Consider the following 25111-nt stretch of genomic DNA (forward strand, 5'->3'; position numbering starts at 1 on the left):
TGCTTATCCATGGGAGAAGTGCAATCCAATTAAGGACTCCTTGACCACAGGATGCCCTGACATGCCACAGCATACCTTCCTTGATAACTATCCATGGGAGAGGTGCAATCAAATGAAAGACTCCTTGACCACAGGATGCCCTGACATGCTAGAGCACACCTTCCTTGATACATATCCATGGGAAAAGTGCAATCCAATGAAAGACTCCTTGACAACAGGATGCCCTGACATGCCACAGCATACCTTCCTTGATACTTATCAATGGGAGAAGTGCAATCCAATGAAAGACTCCTTGACCACAGGATGCCCTGACTTGCCACAGCATACCTTCCTTGATACTTATCCATGGGAGAAGTGCAATCCAATGAAAGACTCCTTGACAACAGGATGCCCTGACTTGCCACAGCATACCTTCCTTAATACTTATCCATGGGAGAGGTGCAATCCAATGAAAGACTCCTTGACTACAGGATGCCCTGACTTGCCACAGCATAATTTCCTTGATACTTATTCATGGGAGAAGTGCAATCCAATGAAAGACTCCTTGACCACAGGATGCCCTGACAGGCTACAGCATACCTTCCTTGATACTTATCCATGGGAGAAGTGCAATCCAATGAAAGACTCCTTGACCACAGGATGCCCTGACTTGCCACAGCATACCTTCCTTGATACTTATCCATGGGAGAGGTGCAATCCAATGAAAGACCCCTTGACCACAGGATGCCCTGACTTGCCACAGCATACCTTCCTTGATACTTATCCATGGGAGAGGTGCAATCCAATGAAAGACCCCTTGACCACAGGATGCCCTGACTTGCCACAGCATACCTTCCTTGATACTTATCCATGGGAGAGGTGCAATCCAATGAAAGACTCCTTGACCACAGGATGCCCTGACTTGCCACAGCATACCTTCCTTGATACTTATCCATGGGAGAAGTGCAATTCAATGAAAGACTCCTTGACCACAGGATGCCCTGACTTGCCACAGCATACCTTCCTTGATACTTATCCATGGGAGAAGTGCAATCCAATGAAAGACTCCTTGACCACAGGATGCCCTGACTTGCCACAGCATACCTTCCTTGATACTTATCCATGGGAGAAGTGCAATCCAATGAAAGACTCCTTGACCACAGGATGCCCTGACTTGCCACAGCATACCTTCCTTGATACTTATCCATGGGAGAAGTGCAATCCAATGAAAGACTCCTTGACCACAGGATGCCCTGACTTGCCACAGCATACCTTCCTTGATACTTATCCATGGGAGAAGTGCAATCCAATGAAAGACTCCTTGACCACAGGATGCCCTGACTTGCCACGGCATACCTTCCTTGATACTTATCCATGGGAGAAGTGCAATCCAATGAAAGACTCCTTGACCACAGCATGCCCTGACTTGCCACAGCATACCTTCCTTGATACTTATCCATGGGAGAAGTGCAATCCAATGAAAGACTCCTTGACCACAGGATGCCCTGACATGCCACAGCATACCTTCATTCATACTTATCCATGGGAGAAGTGCAATCCAATGAAAGACTCCTTGACCACAGGATTCCCTGACTTGCCACAGCATACCTTCCTTGATACTTATCCATGGGAGAAGTGCAATCCAATGAAAGACTCCTTGACCACAGGATGCCCTGACTTGCCACAGCATACCTTCCTTGATACTTATCAATGGGAGAAGTGCAATCCAATGAAAGACTCCTTGACCACAGGATGCCTTGACTTGCCACAGCATACCTTCCTTTATACCTATCCATGGGAGAAGTGCAATCCAATGAAAGACTCCTTGACAACAGGATGCCCTGACTTGCCACAGCATACCTTCCTTGATACTTATCCATGGGAGAAGTGCAATCCAATGAAAGACTCCTTGACCACAGGATGCCCTGACTTGCCACAGCATACCTTCCTTGATACTTATCCATGGGAGAGGTGCAATCCAATGAAAGACTCCTTGACCACAGGATGCCCTGACATGCTACAGCACACCTTCCTTGATACTTATCCATGGGAGAAGTGCAATCCAATGAAAGACTCCTTGACCACAGTATGCCCTGACTTGCCACAGCATACCTTCCTTGTTACTTATCCATGGGAGAGGTGCAATCCAATGAAAGACTCCTTGACACAGGATACCCTGACTTGCCACAGCATACCTTCCTTGATACTTATTCATGGGAGAGGTGCAATCCAATGAAAGACCCCTTGACTACAGGATGCCCTGACTTGCCACAGCATACCTTCCTTGATACTTAACCATGGAAGAGGTGCAATCCAATGAAAGACTCATTGACTACTACTGGATGCCCTGACTTGCCACAGCATACCTTCCTTGATACTTATCCATGGGAGAAGTGCAATCCAATGAAAGACCCCTTGACAACAGGATGCCCTGACTTGCCACAGCATACCTTATTTGATACCTATCCATGGGAGAGGTGCAATCCAATGAAAGACTCCTTGACCACAGGATGCCCTGATTTGCCACAGCATACCTTCCTTGATACTTATCCATGGGAGAGGTGCAATCTAATGAAAGACTCCTTGACCAGAGGATTCCCTGACTTGCCACAGCATACCTTCCTTGATACTTATCCATGGGAGAGGTGCAATCCAATGAAAGACTCCTTGACCACTGGATGCCCTTACTTGCCACAGCATACCTTCCTTGATACTTATCCATGGGAGAGGTGCAATCCAATGAAAGACTCCTTGACCACAGGATGCCCTGACATGCCACAGCACACCTTCCTTGATACTTATCCATGGGAGAGGTGCAATCCAATGAAAGTCTCCTTGACCACAGGATGCCCTGACTTGCCACAGCACACCTTCCTTGATACTTATCCATGGGAGAGGTGGAATCAAATGAAAGACTCCTTGACCACAGGATGCCCTGACTTGCCACAGCATACCTTCCTTGATACTTATCCATGGGAGAGGTGCAATCCAATGAAAGACTCCTTGACCACAGGATGCCCTGACTTGCCACAGCATACCTTCCTTGATACTTATCCATGGGAGAGGTGCAATCCAATGAAAGACTCCTTGACCACAGGATGCCTTGACTTGCCACAGCATACCTTCCTTGATACTTATCCATGAGAGAAGTGCAATCCAATGAAAGACTCCTTGACCACAGGATGCCCTGACTTGCCACAGCATACCTTCCTTGATACTTATCCATGGGAGAAGTGCAATCCAATGAAAGACTCCTTGACCACAGGATGCCCTGACTTGCCACAGCATACCTTCCTTGATACTTATCCATGGGAGAGGTGCAATCCAATGAAAGACTCCTTGACAACAGGATGCCCTGACTTGCCACAGCACACCTTCCTTGATACTTATCCATGGGAGAAGTGCAATCCAATGAAAGACTCCTTGACCACAGGATGCCCTGACTTGCCACAGCATACCTTCCTTAATACTTATCCATGGGAGAGGTGCAATCCAATGAAAGACTCCTTGACCACAGGATGCCCTGACTTGCCACAGCATACCTTCATTGATACTTATCCATGGGAGAGGTGCAATCCAATGAAAGACTCCTTGACCACAGGATGCCCTGACTTGCCACAGCATACCTTCCTTGATACTTATCCATGGGAGAGGTGCAATCCAATGAAAGACTCCTTGACTACTGGATACCCTGACTTGCCACAGCATACCTTCCTTGATACTTATCCATGGGAGAAGTGCAATCCAATGAAAGACTCCTTGACCACAGGATGCCCTGACTTGCCACAGCATACCTTCCTTGATACTTATCCATGGGAGAGGTGCAATCCAATTAAAGACTCCTTGACCACAGAATGCCCTGACATGCCACAGCATACCTTCCTTGATACTTATCCATGGGAGAGGTGCAATCAAATGAAAGACTCCTTGACAACAGGATGCCCTGACTTGCCACAGCATACCTTCCTTGATACTTATCCATGGGAGAAGTGCAATCCAATGAAAGACACCTTGACCACAGGATGCCCTGACATGCAAGAGCACACCTTCCTTGATACATATCCATGGTTTAAGTGCAATCCAATGAAAGACTCCTTGACCACAGGATGCACTGACTTGCCACAGCATACCTTCCTTGATACTTATCCATGGGAGAGGTGCAATCCAATGAAAGACTCCTTGACCACAGGATGCCCTGACTTGCCACAGCATACCTTCCTTGATACTTATCCATGGGAGAGGTGCAATTCAATTAAAGACTCCTTGACCACAGAATGCCCTGACATGCCACAGCATACCTTCCTTGATACTTATCCATGGGAGAAGTGCAATCCAATGAAAGACTCCTTGACAGCAGGATGCCCAGACTTGCCACAGCATACCTTCCTTGATACTTATCCATGGGAGAGGTGCAATCCAATGAAAGACTCCTTGACCACAGGATGCCCTGACTTGCCACAGCATACCTTCCTTGATACCTATCCATGGGAGAAGTGCAATCCAATGAAAGACTCCTTGACAACAGGATGCCCTGGCTTGCACACAGTATACCTTCCTTGATACCTATCCATGGGAGAAGGGCAATCCAATGAAAGACTCCTTGACAACAGGTTGCCCTGACTTGCCACAGCATACCTTCCTTAATACTTATCCATGGGAGAGGTGCAATCCAATGAAAGACTCCTTGACCACAGGATGCCCTGACTTGCCACAGCATACCTTCCTTGATACTTATCCATGGGAGAGGTGCAATCCAATGAAAGGCGCCTTGACCACAGGATGCCCTGACTTGCCACAGCATACCTTCCTTGATACTTAACCATGGGAGAGGTGCAATCCAATGAAAGACTGCTTGACCACTGGATGCCCTGACTTGCCACAGCATACCTTCCTTGATACGTATCCATGGGAGAGGTGCAATCCAATGAAAGACTCCTTGACAACAGGATGCCCTGACTTGCCACAGCATACCTTCCTTGATACTTATCTATGGGAGAGGTGCAATCCAATGAAGGACTCCTTGACTACTGGATGCCCTGACTTGCCAGAGCATACTTTCCTTGATACCTATCCATGGGAGAAGTGCAATCCAATGAAAGACTCCTTGACAACAGGATGCCCTGACTTGCCACAGCATACCTTCCTTGGTACCTATCCATGGGAGAAGTGTAATCCAATGAAAGACTCCTTGACCACAGGATGCCGTGACTTGCCACAGCATACCTTCCTTGATACTTATCCATGGGTGAGGTGCAATCCAATGAAAGACTCCTTGACCACTGGATGCCCTGACTTGCCACAGCATACCTTCGTTGATACTTATCCATGGGAGAGGTGCAATCCAATGAAAGACTCCTTGACAACAGGATGCCCTGACTTGCCACAGCATACCTTCCTTGATACTTATCCATGGGAGAAGTGCAATCCAATGAAAGACTCCTTGACTACTGGATGCCCTGACTTGCCACAGCATACCTTCTTTGATACTTATCCATGGGAGAGGTGCAATCCAATGAAAGACTCCTTGACAACAGGATGCCCTGACTTGCCACAGCATACCTTCCTTGATACTTATCCATGGGAGAAGTGCAATCAAATGAAAGACTCCTTGACAACAGGATGCCATGACTTGCCACATCATACCTTCCTTGATACTTATCCATGGGAGAAGTGCAATCCAATTAAGGACTCCTTGACCACAGGATGCCCTGACATGCCACAGCATAGCTTCCTTGATACTTATCCATGGGAGAGGTGCAATCAAATGAAAGACTCCTTGACAACAGGATGCCCTTACTTGCCACACCATACCTTCCTTGATACTTATCCATGGGAGAAGTGCAATCCAATGAAAGACTCCTTGACCACAGGATGCCCTGACATGCTAGAGCACACCTTCCTTGATACATATCCATGGGAAAAGTGCAATCCAATGAAAGACTCCTTGACAACAGGATGCCCTGACATGCCACAGCATACCTTCCTTGATACTTATCAATGGGAGAAGTGCAATCCAATGAAAGACTCCTTGACCACAGGATGCCCTGACTTGCCACAGCATACCTTCCTTGATACTTATCCATGGGAGAAGTGCAATCCAATGAAAGACTCCTTGACAACAGGATGCCCTGACTTGCCACAGCATACCTTCCTTAATACTTATCCATGGGAGAGGTGCAATCCAATGAAAGACTCCTTGACCACAGGATGCCCTGACTTGCCACAGCATACCTTCCTTTATACCTATCCATGGGAGAAGTGCAATCCAATGAAAGACTCCTTGACAACAGGATGCCCTGACTTGCCACAGCATACCTTCCTTGATACCTATCCCTGGGAGAAGTGCAATCCAATGAAAGACTCATTGACCACAGGATGCCCTGACTTGCCACAGCATACCTTCCTTGATACTTATCCCTGGGAGAAGTGCAATCCAATGAAAGACTCCTTGACCACAGGATGCCCTGACTTGCCACAGCATACCTTCCTTGATACTTATCCATGGGGGAAGTGCAATCCAATGAAAGACTCCTTTACCAAAGGATGCCCTGACTTGCCACAGCATACCTTCCTTGATACTTATCCATGGGAGAAGTGCAATCCAATGAAAGACTCCTTGACCACAGGATGCCCTGACTTGCCACAGCATACCTTCATTGATACATATCCATGGGAGAAGTGCAATCCAATGAAAGACTCCTTGACCACAGGATGCCCTGACTTGCCACAGCATACCTTCCTTGATACTTATCCATGGGAGAAGTGCAATCCAATGAAAGACTCCTTGACCACAGGATGCCCTGACTTGCCACAGCATACCTTCCTTGATACTTATCCATGGGAGAAGTGCAATCCAATGAAAGACTCCTTGACCACAGGATGCCCTGACTTGCCACAGCATACCTTCCTTGATACTTATCAATGGGAGAAGTGCAATCCAATGAAAGACTCCTTGACCACAGGATGCCCTGACTTGCCACAGCATACCTTCCTTGATACTTATCAATGGGAGAAGTGCAATCCAATAAAAGACTCCTTGACCACAGGATGCCCTGACTTGCCACAGCATACGTTCCTTGATACTTATCCATGGGAGAAGTGCAATCCAATGAAAGACTCCTTGACCACAGGATGCCCTGACATGCTACAGCACACCTTCCTTGATGCTTATCCATGGGAGAAGTGCAATCCAATGAAAGACTCCTTGACCACAGGATGCCCTGACATGCTACAGCATACCTTCCTTGATACTTATCCATGGGAGAAGTGCAATCCAATGAAAGACTCCTTGACCACAGGATGCCCTGACTTGCCACAGCATACCTTCCTTGATACTTATTCATGGGAGAGGTGCAATCCAATGAAAGACTCCTTGACCACAGGATGTCCTGACTTGCCACAGCATACCTTCCTTGATACTTATCCATGGGAGAGGTGCAATCCAATGAAAGACTCCTTGACCACAGGTTGCCCTGACTTGCCACAGGATACCTTCCTTGATACTTATCCATGGGAGAGGTGCAATCCAATGAAAGACTCCTTAACCACAGGATGCCCTGACATGCCACAGCATACCTTCCTTCATACTTATCCATGGGAGAGGTGCAATCCAATGAAAGTCTCCTTGACTACAGGATGCCCTGACTTGCCACAGCATACCTTCCTTGATACTTATCCATGGGAGAGGTGCAATCCAATGAAAGACTCCTTGACTACAGGATGCCCTGACTTGCCACAGCATACCTTCCTTGATACTTATCCATGGGAGAGGTGCAATCCAATGAAAGACTCCTTGACTACAGGATGCCCTGACTTGCCACAGCATACCTTCCTTGATACTTATTCATGGGAGAGGTGCAATCCAATGAAAGACTCCTTGACCACAGGATGCCATGACTTGCCACAGCATACCTTCCTTGATACTTATCCATGGGAGAGGTGCAATCCAATGAAAGTCTCCTTGACCACAGGATGCCCTGACTTGCCACAGCATACCTTCCTTGATACTTATCCATGGGAGAGGTGCAATCCAATGAAAGACTCCTTGACCACAGGATGCCCTGACTTGCCACAGCATACCTTCCTTGATACTTATCCATGGGAGAGGTGCAATCCAATGAAAGACTCCTTGACCACAGGATGCCCTGACTTGCCACAGCATACCTTCCTTGATACTTATCCATGGGAGAAGTGCAATCCAATGAAAGACTCCTTGACCACAGGATGCCCTGACTTGCCACAGCATACGTTCCTTGATGCTTATCCATGGGAGAAGTGCAATCCAATGAAAGACTCCTTGACCACAGGATGCCCTGACATGCTACAGCACACCTTCCTTGATGCTTATCCATGGGAGAAGTGCAATCCAATGAAAGACTCCTTGACCACAGGATGCCCTGACATGCTACAGCATACCTTCCTTGATACTTATCCATGGGAGAAGTGCAATCCAATGAAAGACTCCTTGACCACAGGATGCCCTGACTTGCCACAGCATACCTTCCTTGATACTTATCCATGGGAGAGGTGCAATCCAATGAAAGACTCCTTGACCACAGGATACCCTGACTTGCCACAGTATACCTTGGTTGATACTTATTCATGGGAGAGGTGCAATCCAATGAAAGACTCCTTGACAACAGGATGTCCTGACTTGCCACAGCATACCTTCCTTGATACGTATCCATGGGAGAAGTGCAATCCAATGAAAGACTCCTTGACCACAGGATGCCCTGACTTGCCACAGCATACCTTCCTTGATACTTATCCATGGGAGAAGTGCAATCCAATGAAAGACTCCTTGACCACAGGATGCCCTGACTTGCCACAGCATACCTTCCTTGATACTTATCAATGGGAGAAATGCAATCCAATGAAAGACTCCTTGACCACAGGATGCCCTGACTTGCCACAGCATACCTTCCTTGATACTTATCAATGGGAGAAGTGCAATCCAATGAAAGACTCCTTGACCACAGGATGCCCTGACTTGCCACAGCATACGTTCCTTGATGCTTATCCATGGGAGAAGTGCAATCCAATGAAAGACTCCTTGACCACAGGATGCCCTGACATGCTACAGCACACCTTCCTTGATGCTTATCCATGGGAGAAGTGCAATCCAATGAAAGACTCCTTGACCACAGGATGCCCTGACTTGCCACAGCATACGTTCCTTGATACGTATCCATGGGAGAAGTGCAATCCAATGAAAGACTCCTTGACCACAGGATGCCCTGACTTGCCACAGCATACCTTCCTTGATACTTATCCATGGGAGAGGTGCAATCCAATGAAAGACTCCTTGACCACAGGATACCCTGACTTGCCACAGTATACCTTCCTTGATACTTATTCATGGGAGAGGTGCAATCCAATGAAAGACTCCTTGACAACAGGATGTCCTGACTTGCCACAGCATACCTTCCTTGATACGTATCCATGGGAGAAGTGCAATCCAATGAAAGACTCCTTGACCACAGGATGCCCTGACTTGCCACAGCATACCTTCCTTGATACTTATCAATGGGAGAAGTGCAATCCAATGAAAGACTCCTTGACCACAGGATGCCCTGACTTGCCACAGCATACCTTCCTTGATACTTATCAATGGGAGAAGTGCAATCCAATGAAAGACTCCTTGACCACAGGATGCCCTGACTTGCCACAGCATACGTTCCTTGATGCTTATCCATGGGAGAAGTGCAATCCAATGAAAGACTCCTTGACCACAGGATGCCCTGACATGCTACAGCACACCTTCCTTGATGCTTATCCATGGGAGAAGTGCAATCCAATGAAAGACTCCTTGACCACAGGATGCCCTGACTTGCCACAGCATACGTTCCTTGATACTTATCCATGGGAGAGGTGCAATCCAATGAAAGACTCCTTGACCACAGGATGTCCTGACTTGCCACAGCATACCTTCCTTGATACTTATCCATGGGAGAGGTGCAATCCAATGAAAGACTCCTTGACCACAGGATGCCCTGACTTGCCACAGCATACCTTCCTTGATACTTATCCATGGGAGAGGTGCAATCCAATGAAAGACTCCTTGACTACAGGATGCCCTGACTTGCCACAGCATACCTTCCTTGATACTTATCCATGGGAGAGGTGCAATCCAATGAAAGACTCCTTGACTACAGGATGCCCTGACTTGCCACAGCATACCTTCCTTGATACTTATCCATGGGAGAAGTGCAATCCAATGAAAGACTCCTTGACCACAGGATGCCCTGACATGCCACAGCATACCTTCCTTGATACTTATCCATGGGAGAAGTGCAATCCAATGAAAGACTCCTTGACCACAGGATGCCCTGACTTGCCACAGCATACCTTCCTTGATACTTATTTATGGGAGAGGTGCAATCCAATGAAAGACTCCTTGACCACAGGATGCCCTGACTTGCCACAGCATACCTTCCTTGATACTTATCCATGGGAGAGGTGCAATCCAATGAAAGACTCCTTGACCACAGGATGCCCTGACTTGCCACAGCATACCTTCCTTGATACCTATCCATGGGAGAAGTGCAATCCAATGAAAGACTCCTTGACAACAGGATGCCCTGACTTGCCACAGCATACCTTCCTTGATACTTATCCATGGGAGAAGTGCAATCCAATGAAAGACTCCTTGACTACAGGATGCCCTGACTTGCCACAGCATACCTTCCTTGATACTTATCCATGGGAGAGGTGCAATCCAATGAAAGACTCCTTGACTACTGGATGCCCTGACTTGCCACAGCATACCTTCCTTGATACTTATCCATGGGAGAGGTGCAATCCAATGAAAGACTCCTTGACCACAGGATGCCCTGACTTGCCACAGCATACCTTCCTTGATACTTATCCATGGGAGAGGTGCAATCCAATGCAAGACTCCTTGACCACAGGATGCCCTGACTTGCCACAGCATACCTTCCTTGATACTTATCCATGGGAGAGGTGCAATCCAATGAAAGACTCCTTGACCACAGGATGCCCTGACTTGCCACAGCATACCTCCCTTGATACTTATCCATGGGAGAAGTGCAATCCAATGAAAGACTCCTTAACCACAGGATGCCCTGACATGCTACAGCATACCTTCCTTGATACTTAGCCATGGGATAGGTGCAATCCAATGAAAGACTCCTTGACTACAGGATGCCCTGACTTGCCACTGCATACCTTCCTTGATACATATCCATGGGAGAGGTGCAATCCAATGAAAGACTCCTTGACTACAGGATGCCCTGACTTGCCACAGCATACCTTCCTTGATACTTATCCATGGGAGAGGTGCAATCCAATTAAAGACTCCTTGACTACAGTATGCCCTGACTTGCCACAGCATACCTTCCTTGATACTTATCCATGGGAGAAGTGCAATCCAATGAAAGACTCCTTGACAACAGGATGCCCTGACTTGCCACAGCATACCTTCCTTGATACTTATCCATGGGAGAAGTGCAATCCAATGAAAGACTCCTTGACCACAGGATGCCCTGACATGCTACAGCATACCTTCCTCGATACTTATCCATGGGAGAGGTGCAATCCAATGAAAGACTCCTTGACCACAGGATGCCCTGACTTGCCACAGCATACCTTCCTTGATACTTATCCATGGGAGAGGTGCAATCCAATGAAAGTCTCCTTGACCACAGGATGCCCTGACTTGCCACAGCATACCTTCATTGATACTTATCCATGGGAGAGGTGCAATCAAATGAAAGACTCCATGACAACAGGATACCCTGACTTGCCACAGCATACCTTCCTTGATACTTATCCATGGGAGAAGTGCAATCCAATGAAAGACTCCTTGACCACAGGATGCCCTGATTTGCCACAGCATACCTTCCTTGATACATATCCATGGGAGAAGTGCAATCCAATGAAAGACTCCTTGACCACAGGATGCCCTGACTTGCCACAGCATACCTTCCTTGATACCTATCCATGGGAGAAGTGCAATCCAATGAAAGACTCCTTGACAACAGGATGCCCTGACTTGCCACAGCATACCTTCCTTGATACTTATCCATGGGAGAGGTGCAATCCAATGAAAGACTCCTTGACTACAGGATGCCCTGACTTGCCACAGCATACCTTCCTTGATACTTATCCATGGGAGAGGTGCAATCCAATGAAAGACTCCTTGACCACAGGATGCCCTGACTTGCCACAGCATACCTTCCTTGATACTTATCCATGGGAGAGGTGCAATCCAATGAAAGACTCCTTGACCACAGGATGCCCTGACCTGCCACAGCATACCTTATTTGATACTTATCCATGGGAGAGGTGCAATCCAATGAAAGACTCCTTGACCACAGGATGCCCTGACATGCCACAGCACACCTTCCTTGATACTTATCCATGGGAGAGGTGCAATCCAATGAAAGACTCCTTGACCACAGGATGCCCTGACTTGCCACAGCATACCTTACTTGATGCTTATCCATGGGAGAAGTGCAATCCAATGAAAGACTCCTTGACAACAGGATGCCCTGACTTGCCACAGCATACCTTCCTTGATACTTATCTATGGGAGAGGTGCAATCCAATGAAAGACTCCTTGACTACTACAGGATGCCCTGACTTGCCACAGCATACCTTCCTTGATACTTATCTATGGGAGAGGTGCAATCCAATGAAAGACTCCTTGACTACTACAGGATGCCCTGACTTGCCACAGCATACCTTCCTTGATACTTATCCATGGGAGAAGTGCAATCCAATGAAAGACTCCTTGACCACAGGATGCCCTGACTTGCCACAGCATACCTTACTTGATGCTTATCCATGGGAGAAGTGCAATCCAATGAAAGACTCCTTGACCACAGGATGCCCTGACTTGCCACAGCATACCTTCCTTGATACCTATCCATGGGAGAAGTGCAATCCAATGAAAGACTCCTTGACTACTACAGGATGCCCTGACTTGCCACAGCATACCTTCCTTGATACTTATCCATGGGAGAAGTGCAATCCAATGAAAGACTCCTTGACCACAGGATGCCCTGACTTGCCACAGCATACCTTCCTTGATACTTATGCATGGGAGAAGTGCAATCCAATGAAAGACTCCTTGACCACAGGATGCCCTGACTTGCCACAGCATACCTTCCTTGATACCTATCCATGGGAGAAGTGCAATCCAATGAAAGACTCCTTGACCACAGGATGCCCTGACTTGCCACAGCATACCTTCCTTGATACTTATCCATGGGAGAAGTGCAATCCAATGAAAGACTGCTTGACTACAGGATGCCCTGACTTGCCACAGCATACCTTCCTTGATACTTATCCATGGGAGAGGTGCAATCCAATGAAAGACTCCTTGACCACAGGATGCCCTGACTTGCCACAGCATACCTTCCTTGATACTTATCCATGGGAGAGGTGCAATCCAATGAAAGACTCCTTGACCACAGGATGCCCTGACTTGCCACAGCATACCTTTCTTGATACTTATCCATGGGAGAGGTGCAATCCAATGAAAGACTCCTTGACCACAGGATGCCCTGACTTGCGACAGCATACCTTCCTTGATACTTATCCATGGGAGAGGTGCAATCCAATGAAAGACTCCTTGACCACAGGATGCCCTGACTTGCCACAGCACACCTTCCTTAATACTTAACCATGGGAGAAGTGCAATCCAATGAAAGACTCCTTGACCACAGGATGCCCTGACTTGCCACAGCATACCTTCCTTGATACTTATCCATGGGAGAAGTGCAATCCAATGAAAGACTCCTTGACTACTACTGGATACCCTGACATATCAAAGCATACCTTGCTTGATACTTATCCATGGGAGAGGTGCAATCGAATGAAAGACTCCTTGACAACAGGATGCCCTGACTTGCCACAGCATACCTTCATTGATACTTATCCATGGGAGAAGTGCAATCCAATGAAAGACCCCTTGACAACAGGATGCCCTGACTTGCCACAGCATACCTTATTTGATACTTATCCATGGGAGAGGTGCAATCCAATGAAAGACTCCTTGACCACAGGATGCCCTGACATGCCACAGCACACCTTCCATGATACTTATCCATGGGAGAGGTGCAATCCAATGAAAGACTCCTTGACCACAGGATGCCCTGACATGCCACAGCATACCTTCCTTGATACTTATCCATGGGAGAGGTGCAATCCAATGAAAGACTCCTTGACCACAGGATGCCCTGACTTGCCACAGCATACCTTACTTGATGCTTATCCATGGGAGAAGTGCAATCCAATGAAAGACTCCTTGACAACAGGATGCCCTGACTTGCCACAGCATACCTTCCTTGATACTTATCCATGGGAGAGGTGCAATCCAATGAAAGACTCCTTGACCACAGGATGCCCTGACTTGCCACAGCATACCTTCCTTGATACTTATCCATGGGAGAGGTGCAATCCAATGAAAGACTCCTTGACCACAGGATGCCCTGACTTGCCACAGCATACCTTCCTTGATACTTATCCATGGGAGAAGTGCAATCCAATGAAAGACTCCTTAACCACAGGATGCCCTGACATGCCACAGCATACCTTCCTTGATACTTAACCATGGGAGAAGTGCAATCCAATGAAAGACTCCTTGACCACAGGATGCCCTGACTTGCCACAGCATACGTTCCTTGATACTTATCCATGGGAGAAGTGCAATCCAATGAAAGACTCCTTGACCACAGGATGCCCTGACATGCCACAGCATACCTTCCTTGATACTTATCCATGGGAGAAGTGCAATCCAATGAAAGACTCCTTGACCACAGGATGCCCTGACTTGCCACAGCATACCTTCCTTGATACTTATCCATGGGAGAGGTGCAATCCAATGAAAGACTCCTTGACCACAGGATACCCTGACTTGCCACAGCATACCTTCCTTGATACTTATCCATGGGAGAGGTGGAATCCAATGAAAGACTCCTTGACCACAGGATGTCCTGACTTGCCACAGCATACCTTCCTTGATACTTATCCATGGGAGAGGTGCAATCCAATGAAAGACTCCTTGACCACAGGATGCCCTGACTTGCCACAGCATACCTTCCTTGATACTTATCCATGGGAGAGGTGCAATCCAATGAAAGACTCCTTGACTACAGGATGCCCTGACTTGCCACAGCATACCTTCCTTGATACTTATCCATGGGAGAGGTGCAATCCAATGAAAGACTCCTTGACTACAGGATGCCCTGACTTGCCACAGCATACCTTCCTTGATACGTATCCATGGGAGAGGTGCAATCCAATGAAAGACTCCTTGACCACAGGATGCCCTGACTTGCCACAGCATACCTTCCTTGATACTTATCCATGGGAGAAGTGCAATCCAATGAAAGACTCCTTGACCACAGGATGCCCTGACATGCTACAGCATACCTCTCTTGATACTTATCCATGGGAGAGGTGTAATCCAATGAAAGACTCCTTGACCACAGGATGCCCTGACTTGCCACAGCATACCTTCCTTGATACTTATCCATGGGAGAGGTGCAATCCAATGAAAGACTCCTTGACCACAGGATGCCCTGACTTGCCACAGCATACCTTCCTTGATACTTATCCATGGGAGAAGTGCAATCCAATGAAAGACTCCTTGACTACAGGATGCCCTGACTTGCCACAGCATACCTTCCTTGATACCTATCCATGGGAGAGGTGCAATCCAATGAAAGACTCCTTGACAACAGGATGCCCTGACTTGCCACAGCATACCTTCCTTGATACTTCTCCATGGGAGAGGTGCAATCCAATGAAAGACTCCTTGACCACAGGATGCCCTGACTTGCCACAGCATACCTTCCTTGATACTTATCCATGGGAGAGGTGCAATCCAATGAAAGACTCCTTGACCACAGGATGCCCTGACTTGCCACAGCATACCTTCCTTGATACTTATCCATGGGAGAGGTGCAATCCAATGAAAGACTCCTTGACCACTGGATGCCCTGACTTGCCACAGCATACCTTTCTTGATACTTATCCATGGGAGAGGTGCAATCTATTGAAAGACTCCTTGACCACAATATGCCCTGACATGCCACAGCACACCTTCCTTGATACTTATCCATGGGAGAGGTGCAATCCAATGAAAGACTCCTTGACCACAGGATGACCTGACTTGCCACAGCATACCTTCCTTGATACTTATCCATGGGAGAGGTGCAATCAAATGAAAGACTCCTTGACCACAGGATGCCCTGACTTGCCACAGCATACCTTCCTTGATACTTATCCATGGGAGAGGTGCAATCCAATCAAAGACTCCTTGACCACTGGATGCCCTGACTTGCCACAGCATACCTTCCTTGATACGTATCCATGGGAGAAGTGCAATCCAATGAAAGAACCCTTGACCACAGGATGCCCTGACTTGCCACAGCATACCTTCCTTGATACTTATCCATGGGAGAGGTGCAATCTAATTAAAGACTTCTTGACCACAGGATGCCCTGACTTGCCACAGCACACCTTCCTTGATACGTATCCATGGGAGAGGTGCAATCCAATGAAAGACTCCTTGACCACAGGATGCCCTGACTTGCCACAGCATACCTTCCTTGATACCTATCCATGGGAGAAGTGCAATCCAATGACAGACTCCTTGACCACAGGATGCCCTGACTTGCCACAGCATACCTTCCTTGATACTTATCCATGGGAGAGGTACAATCCAATGAAAGACTCCTTGACCACAGGATGCCCTGACTTGCCACAGCATACCTTCCTTGATACTTATCCATGGGAGAGGTGCAATCCAATGAAAGACTCCTTGACCACAGGATGCCCTGACTTGCCACAGCATACCTTCCTTGATACTTATCCATGGGAGAGGTGCAATCCAATGAAAGACTCCTTGACCACAGGATGCCCTGACTTGCCACAGCATACCTTCCTTGATACTTATCCATGGGAGAAGTGCAATCCAATGAAAGACCCCTTGACAACAGGATGCCCTGACTTGCCACAGCATACCTTATTTGATACTTATCCATGGGAGAGGTGCAATCCAATGAAAGACTCCTTGACCACAGGATGCCCTAACATGCCACAGCACACCTTCCTTGATACTTATCCATGGGAGAGGTGCAATCCAATGAAAGACTCCTTGACCACAGGATGCCCTGACATGCCACAGCACACCTTCCTTGATACTTATCCATGGGAGAGGTGCAATCCAATGAAAGACTCCTTGACCACAGGATGCCCTGACTTGCCACAGCATACCTTACTTGATGCTTATCCATGGGAGAAGTGCAATCCAATGAAAGACTCCTTGACAACAGGATGCCCTGACATGCCACAGCACACCTTCCTTGATACTTATCCATGGGAGAGGTGCAATCCAATGAAAGACTCCTTGACCACAGGATGCCCTGACTTGCCACAGCACACCTTCCTTAATACTTATCCATGGGAGAAGTGCAATCCAATGAAAGACTGCTTGACCACAGGATGCTCTGACTTGCCACAGCGTACCTTCCTTGATACTTATCCATGGGAGAAGTGCAATCCAATGAAAGACCCCTTGACAACAGGATGCCCTGACTTGCCACAGCATACCTTATTTGATACTTATCCATGGGAGAGGTGCAATCCAATGAAAGACTCCTTGACCACAGGATGCCCTGACATGCCACAGCACACCTTCCTTGATACTTATCCATGGGAGAGGTGCAATCCAATGAAAGACTCCTTGACCACAGGATGCCCTGACATGCCACAGCACACCTTCCTCGATACTTATCCATGGGAGAGGTGCAATCCAATGAAAGACTCCTTGACCACAGGATGCCCTGACTTGCCACAGCATACCTTCCTTGATACTTATCCATGGGAGAGGGCTAAATCCAATGAAATACTCCTTGACCACAGGATGCCCTGACTTGCCACAGCATACCTTCCTTGATACCTATCCATGGGAGAAGTGCAATCCAATGAAAGACTCCTTGACAACAGGATGCTCTGACTTGCCACAGCATACCTTCCTTGATACTTATCCATGGGAGAGGTGCAATCCAATGAAAGACTCCTTGACCACAGGATGCCCTGACTTGCCACAGCATACCTTATTTGATACTTATCCATGGGAGAGGTGCAATCCAATGAAAGACTCCTTGACCACAGGATGCCCCAACATGCCACAGCACACCTTCCTTGATACTTATCCATGGGAGAGGTGCAATCCAATGAAAGACTCCTTGACCACAGGATGCCCTGACATGCCACAGCACACCTTCCTTGATACTTATCCATGGGAGAGGTGCAATCCAATGAAAGACTCCTTGACCACAGGATGCCCTGACTTGCCACAGCATACCTTCCTTGATACTTATCCATGGGAGAGGTGCAATCCAATGAAAGACTCCTTGACCACAGGATGCCCTGACTTGCCACAGCATACCTTACTTGATGCTTATCCATGGGAGAATTGCAATCCAATGAAAGACTCCTTGACAACAGGATGCCCTGACATGCCACAGCACACCTTCCTTGATACTTATCCATGGGAGAGGTGCAATCCAATGAAAGACTCCTTAACCACAGGATGCCCTGACATGCTACAGCATACCTTCCTTGATACTTAGCCATGGGATAGGTGCAATCCAATGAAAGACTCCTTGACTACAGGATGCCCTGACTTGCCACTGCATACCTTCCTTGATACATATCCATGGGAGAGGTGCAATCCAATGAAAGACTCCTTGACTACAGGATGCCCTGACTTGCCACAGCATACCTTCCTTGATACTTATCCATGGGAGAGGTGCAATCCAATTAAAGACTCCTTGACTACAGTATGCCCTGACTTGCCACAGCATACCTTCCTTGATACTTATCCATGGGAGAAGTGTAATCCAATGAAAGACTCCTTGACCACAGGATCCCCTGACATGCTACAGCATACCTTCCCTGATACTTATCCATGGGAGAAGTGCAATCCAATGAAAGACTCCTTGACCACAGGATGCCCTGACATGCTACAGCATACCTTCCTCGATACTTATCCATGGGAGAGGTGCAATCCAATGAAAGACTCCTTAACCACAGGATGCCCTGACTTGCCACAGCATACCTTCCTTGATACTTATCCATGGGAGAGGTGCAATCCAATGAAAGTCTCCTTGACCACAGGATGCCCTGACTTGCCACAGCATACCTTCATTGATACTTATCCATGGGAGAGGTGCAATCAAATGAAAGACTCCATGACAACAGGATACCCTGACTTGCCACAGCATACCTTCCTTGATACTTATCCATGGGAGAAGTGCAATCCAATGAAAGACTCCTTGACCACAGGATGCCCTGATTTGCCACAGCATACCTTCCTTGATACTTATCCATGGGAGAAGGGCAATCCAATGAAAGACTCCTTGACCACAGGATGCCCTGACTTGCCACAGCATACCTTCCTTGATACCTATCCATGGGAGAAGTGCAATCCAATGAAAGACTCCTTGACAACAGGATGCCCTGACTTGCCACAGCATACCTTCCTTGATACCTATCCATGGGAGAGGTGCAATCCAATGAAAGACTCCTTGACTACAGGATGCCCTGACTTGCCACAGCATACCTTCCTTGATACTTATCCATGGGAGAGGTGCAATCCAATGAAAGACTCCTTGACCACAGGATGCCCTGACTTGCCACAGCATACCTTCCTTGATACTTATCCATGGGAGAGGTGCAATCCAATGAAAGACTCCTTGACCACAGGATGCCCTGACTTGCCACAGCATACCTTCCTTGATACTTATCCATGGGAGAGGTGCAAGCCAATGAAAGACTCCTTGACCACAGGATGCCCTGACTTGCCACAGCATACCTTCCTTGATACTTATCCATGGGAGAGGTGCAATCCAATGAAAGACCCCTTAACAACAGGATGCCCTGACCTGCCACAGCATACCTTATTTGATACTTATCCATGGGAGAGGTGCAATCCAATGAAAGACTCCTTGACCACAGGATGCCCTGACATGCCACAGCACACCTTCCTTGATACTTATCCATGGGAGAGGTGCAATCCAATGAAAGACTCCTTGACCACAGGATGCCCTGACTTGCCACAGCATACCTTCCTTAATACTTATCCATGGGAGAGGTGCAATCCAATGACAGACTCCTTGACAACAGGATGCCCTGACTTGCCACAGCATACCTTACTTGATGCTTATCCATGGGAGAAGTGCAATCCAATGAAAGACTCCTTGACAACAGGATGCCCTGACTTGCCACAGCATACCTTCCTTGATACTTATCTATGGGAGAGGTGCAATCCAATGAAAGACTCCTTGACTACTACAGGATGCCCTGACTTGCCACAGCATACCTTCCTTGATACTTATCCATGGGAGAAGTGCAATCCAATGAAAGACTCCTTGACCACAGGATGCCCTGACTTGCCACAGCATACCTTACTTGATGCTTATCCATGGGAGAAGTGCAATCCAATGAAAGACTCCTTGACCACAGGATGCCCTGACTTGCCACAGCATACCTTCCTTGATACCTATCCATGGGAGAAGTGCAATCCAATGAAAGACTCCTTGACCACAGGATGCCCTGACTTGCCACAGCATACCTTCCTTGATACTTATCCATGGGAGAGGTGCAATCCAATGAAAGACTCTTTGACCACAGGATACCCTGACTTGCCACAGCATACCATCCTTGATACTTATCCATGGGAGAGGTGCAATCCAATGAAAGACTCCTTGACTACTACAGGATGCCCTGACTTGCCACAGCATACCTTCCTTGATACTTATCCATGGGAGAAGTGCAATCCAATGAAAGACTCCTTGACCACAGGATGCCCTGACTTGCCACAGCATACCTTCCTTGATACTTATGCATGGGAGAAGTGCAATCCAATGAAAGACTCCTTGACCACAGGATGCCCTGACTTGCCACAGCATACCTTCCTTGATACCTATCCATGGGAGAAGTGCAATCCAATGAAAGACTCCTTGACAACAGGATGCCCTGACTTGCCACAGCATACCTTCCTTGATACTTATCCATGGGAGAGGTGCAATCCAATGAAAGACTCCTTGACAACAGGATGCCCTGACTTGCCACAGCATACCTTCCTTGATACTTATCCATGGGAGAGGTGCAATCCAATGAAAGACTCCTTGACCACAGGATGCCCTGACTTGCCACAGCATACCTTCCTTGATACTTATCCATGGGAGAGGTGCAATCCAATGAAAGACTCCTTGACTACAGGATGCCCTGACTTGCCACAGCATACCTTCCTTGATACTTATCCATGGGAGAGGTGCAATCCAATGAAAGACTCCTTGACCACAGGATGCCCTGACTTGCCACAGCATACCTTCCTTGATACTTATCCATGGGAGAGGTGCAATCAAATGAAAGACTCCTTGACTACAGGATGCCCTGACTTGCCACAGCATACCTTCCTTGATACTTATCCATGGGAGAGGTGCAATCCAATGAAAGACTCCTTGACCACAGGATGCCCTGACTTGCCACAGCATACCTTCCTTGATACTTATCCATGGGAGAGGTGCAATCCAATGAAAGACTCCTTAACCACAGGATGCCCTGACATGCCACAGCATACCTTCCTTGATACTTAACCATGGGAGAAGTGCAATCCAATGAAAGACTCCTTGACCACAGGATGCCCTGACTTGCCACAGCATACGTTCCTTGATACTTATCCATGGGAGAAGTGCAATCCAATGAAAGACTCCTTGACCACAGGATGCTCTGACATGCTACAGCATACCTTCCTTGATACTTATCCATGGGAGAAGTGCAATCCAATGAAAGACTCCTTGACCACAGGATGCCCTGACTTGCCACAGCATACCTTCCTTGATACTTATCCATGGGAGAGGTGCAATCCAATGAAAGACTCCTTGACCACAGGATACCCTGACTTGCCACAGCATACCTTCCTTGATACTTATCCATGGGAGAGGTGCAATCCAATGAAAGACTCCTTGACCACAGGATGTCCTGACTTGCCACAGCATACCTTCCTTGATACTTATCCATGGGAGAGGTGCAATCCAATGAAAGACTCCTTGACCACAAGTTGCCCTGACTTGCCACAGCATACCTTCCTTGATACTTATCCATGGGAGAGGTGCAATCCAATGAAAGACTCCTTAACCACAGGATGCCCTGACAAGCCACAGCATACCTTCCTTGATACTTATCCATGGGAGAGGTGCAATCCAATGAAAGACTCCTTGACTACAGGATGCCCTGACTTGCCACAGCATACCTTCCTTGATACTTATCCATGGGAGAGGTGCAATCCAATGAAAGACTCCTTGACTACAGGATGCCCTGACTTGCCACAGCATACCTTCCTTGATACTTATCCATGGGAGAGGTGCAATCCAATGAAAGACTCCTTGACTACAGGATGCCCTGACTTGCCACAGCATACCTTCCTTGATACTTATCCATGGGAGAGGTGCAATCCAATGAAAGACTCCTTGACTACAGGATGCCCTGACTTGCCACAGCATACCTTCCTTGATACTTATCCATGGGAGAAGTGCAATCCAATGAAAGACTCCTTGACCACAGGATGCCCTGACATGCTACAGCATACCTCTCTTGATACTTATCCATGGGAGAGGTGTAATCCAATGAAAGACTCCTTGACCACAGGATGCCCTGACTTGCCACAGCATACCTTCCTTGATACTTATCCATGGGAGAGGTGCAATCCAATGAAAGACTCCTTGACCACAGGATGCCCTGACTTGCCACAGCATACCTTCCTTGATACTTATCCATGGGAGAAGTGCAATCCAATGAAAGACTCCCTGACTACAGGATGCCCTGACTTGCCACAGCATACCTTCCTTGATACCTATCCATGGGAGAGGTGCAATCCAATGAAAGACTCCTTGACAACAGGATGCCCTGACTTGCCACAGCATACCTTCCTTGATACTTCTCCATGGGAGAGGTGCAATCCAATGAAAGACTCCTTGACCACAGGATGCCCTGACTTGCCACAGCATACCTTCCTTGATACTTATCCATGGGAGAGGTGCAATCCAATGAAAGACTCCTTGACCACAGGATGCCCTGACTTGCCACAGCATACCTTCCTTGATACTTATCCATGGGAGAGGTGCAATCCAATGAAAGATCCTTGACCACTGGATGCCCTGACTTGCCACAGCATACCTTTCTTGATACTTATCCATGGGAGAGGTGCAATCTATTGAAAGACTCCTTGACCACAATATGCCCTGACATGCCACAGCACACCTTCCTTGATACTTATCCATGGGAGAGGTGCAATCCAATGAAAGACTCCTTGACCACAGGATGACCTGACTTGCCACTGCATACCTTCCTTGATACTTATCCATGGGAGAGGTGCAATCCAATGAAAGACTCCTTGACCACAGGATGCCCTGACTTGCCACAGCATACCTTCCTTGATACTTATCCATGGGAGAGGTGCAATCCAATCAAAGACTCCTTGACCACTGGATGCCCTGACTTGCCACAGCATACCTTCCTTGATACGTATCCATGGGAGAAGTGCAATCCAATGAAAGACTCCTTGACCACAGGGTTCCCTGACTTGCCACAGCATACCTTCCTTGATACTTATCCATGGGAGAGGTGCAATCCAATTAAAGACTTCTTGACCACAGGATGCCCTGACTTGCCACAGCATACCTTCCTTGATACTTATCCATGGGAGAGGTGCAATCCAATGAAAGACTCCTTGACCACAGGATGCCCTGACTTGCCACAGCATACCTTCCTTGATACTTGTCCATGGGAGAAGTGCAATCCAATGAAAGACTCCTTGACCACAGGATGCCCTGACTTGCCACAGCATACCTTCCTTGATACTTATCCATGGGAGAGGTACAATCCAATGAAAGACTCCTTGACCACAGGATGCCCTGACTTGCCACAGCATACCTTCCTTGATACTTATCCATGGGAGAAGTGCAATCCAATGAAAGACCCCTTGACAACAGGATGCCCTGACTTGCCACAGCATACCTTATTTGATACTTATCCATGGGAGAGGTGCAATCCAATGAAAGACTCCTTGACCACAGGATGCCCTAACATGCCACAGCATACCTTCCTTGATACTTATCCATGGGAGAGGTGCAATCCAATGAAAGACTCCTTGACCACAGGATGCCCTGACTTGCCACAGCACACCTTCCTTGATACTTATCCATGGGAGAGGTGCAATCCAATGAAAGACTCCTTGACCACAGGATGCCCTGACTTGCCACAGCATACCTTCCTTGATACTTATCCATGGGAGAAGTGCAATCCAATGAAAGACTCCTTGACAACAGGATGCTCTGACTTGCCACAGCATACCTTCCTTGATGCCTATCCATGGGAGAAGTGCAATCCATGAAAGACTCCTTGACCACAGGATGCCCTGACATGCTACAGCATACCTTCCTTGATACTTATCCATGGGAGAGGTGCAATCCAATGAAAGACTCCTTGACCACAGGATGCCCTGACTTGCCACAGCATACCTTCCTTGATACTTATCCATGGGAGAGGTGCAATCCAATGAAAGACTCCTTGACCACAGGATACCCTGACTTGCCACAGCATACCTTCCTTGATACTTATCCATGGGAGAGGTGCAATCCAATGAAAGACTCCTTGACCACAGGATGCCCTGACTTGCCACAGCATACCTTCCTTGATACTTATCCATGGGAGAGGTGCAATCCAATGAAAGACTCCTTGACCACAGGATGCCCTGACTTGCCACAGCATACCTTCCTTGATACTTATCCATGGGAGAGGTGCAATCCAATGAAAGACTCCTTGACCACAGGATGTCCTGACTTGCCACAGCATACCTTCCTTGATACTTATCCATGGGAGAGGTGCAATCCAATGAAAGACTCCTTGACTACAGGATGCCCTGACTTGCCACAGCATACCTTCCTTGATACTTATCCATGGGAGAGGTGCAATCCAATGAAAGACTCTTTGACAACAGGATGCCCTGACTTGCCACAGCATACCTTCCTTGATACTTATCCATGGGAGAGGTGCAATCCAATGAAAGACTCCTTGACCACAGGATGCCCTG

Source organism: Ambystoma mexicanum, chromosome 6p, assembly GCF_040938575.1.
Source record: "Ambystoma mexicanum isolate Mex_15411 chromosome 6p, UKY_AmexF1_1, whole genome shotgun sequence".
Lineage (NCBI taxonomy): Eukaryota > Metazoa > Chordata > Amphibia > Caudata > Ambystomatidae > Ambystoma > Ambystoma mexicanum.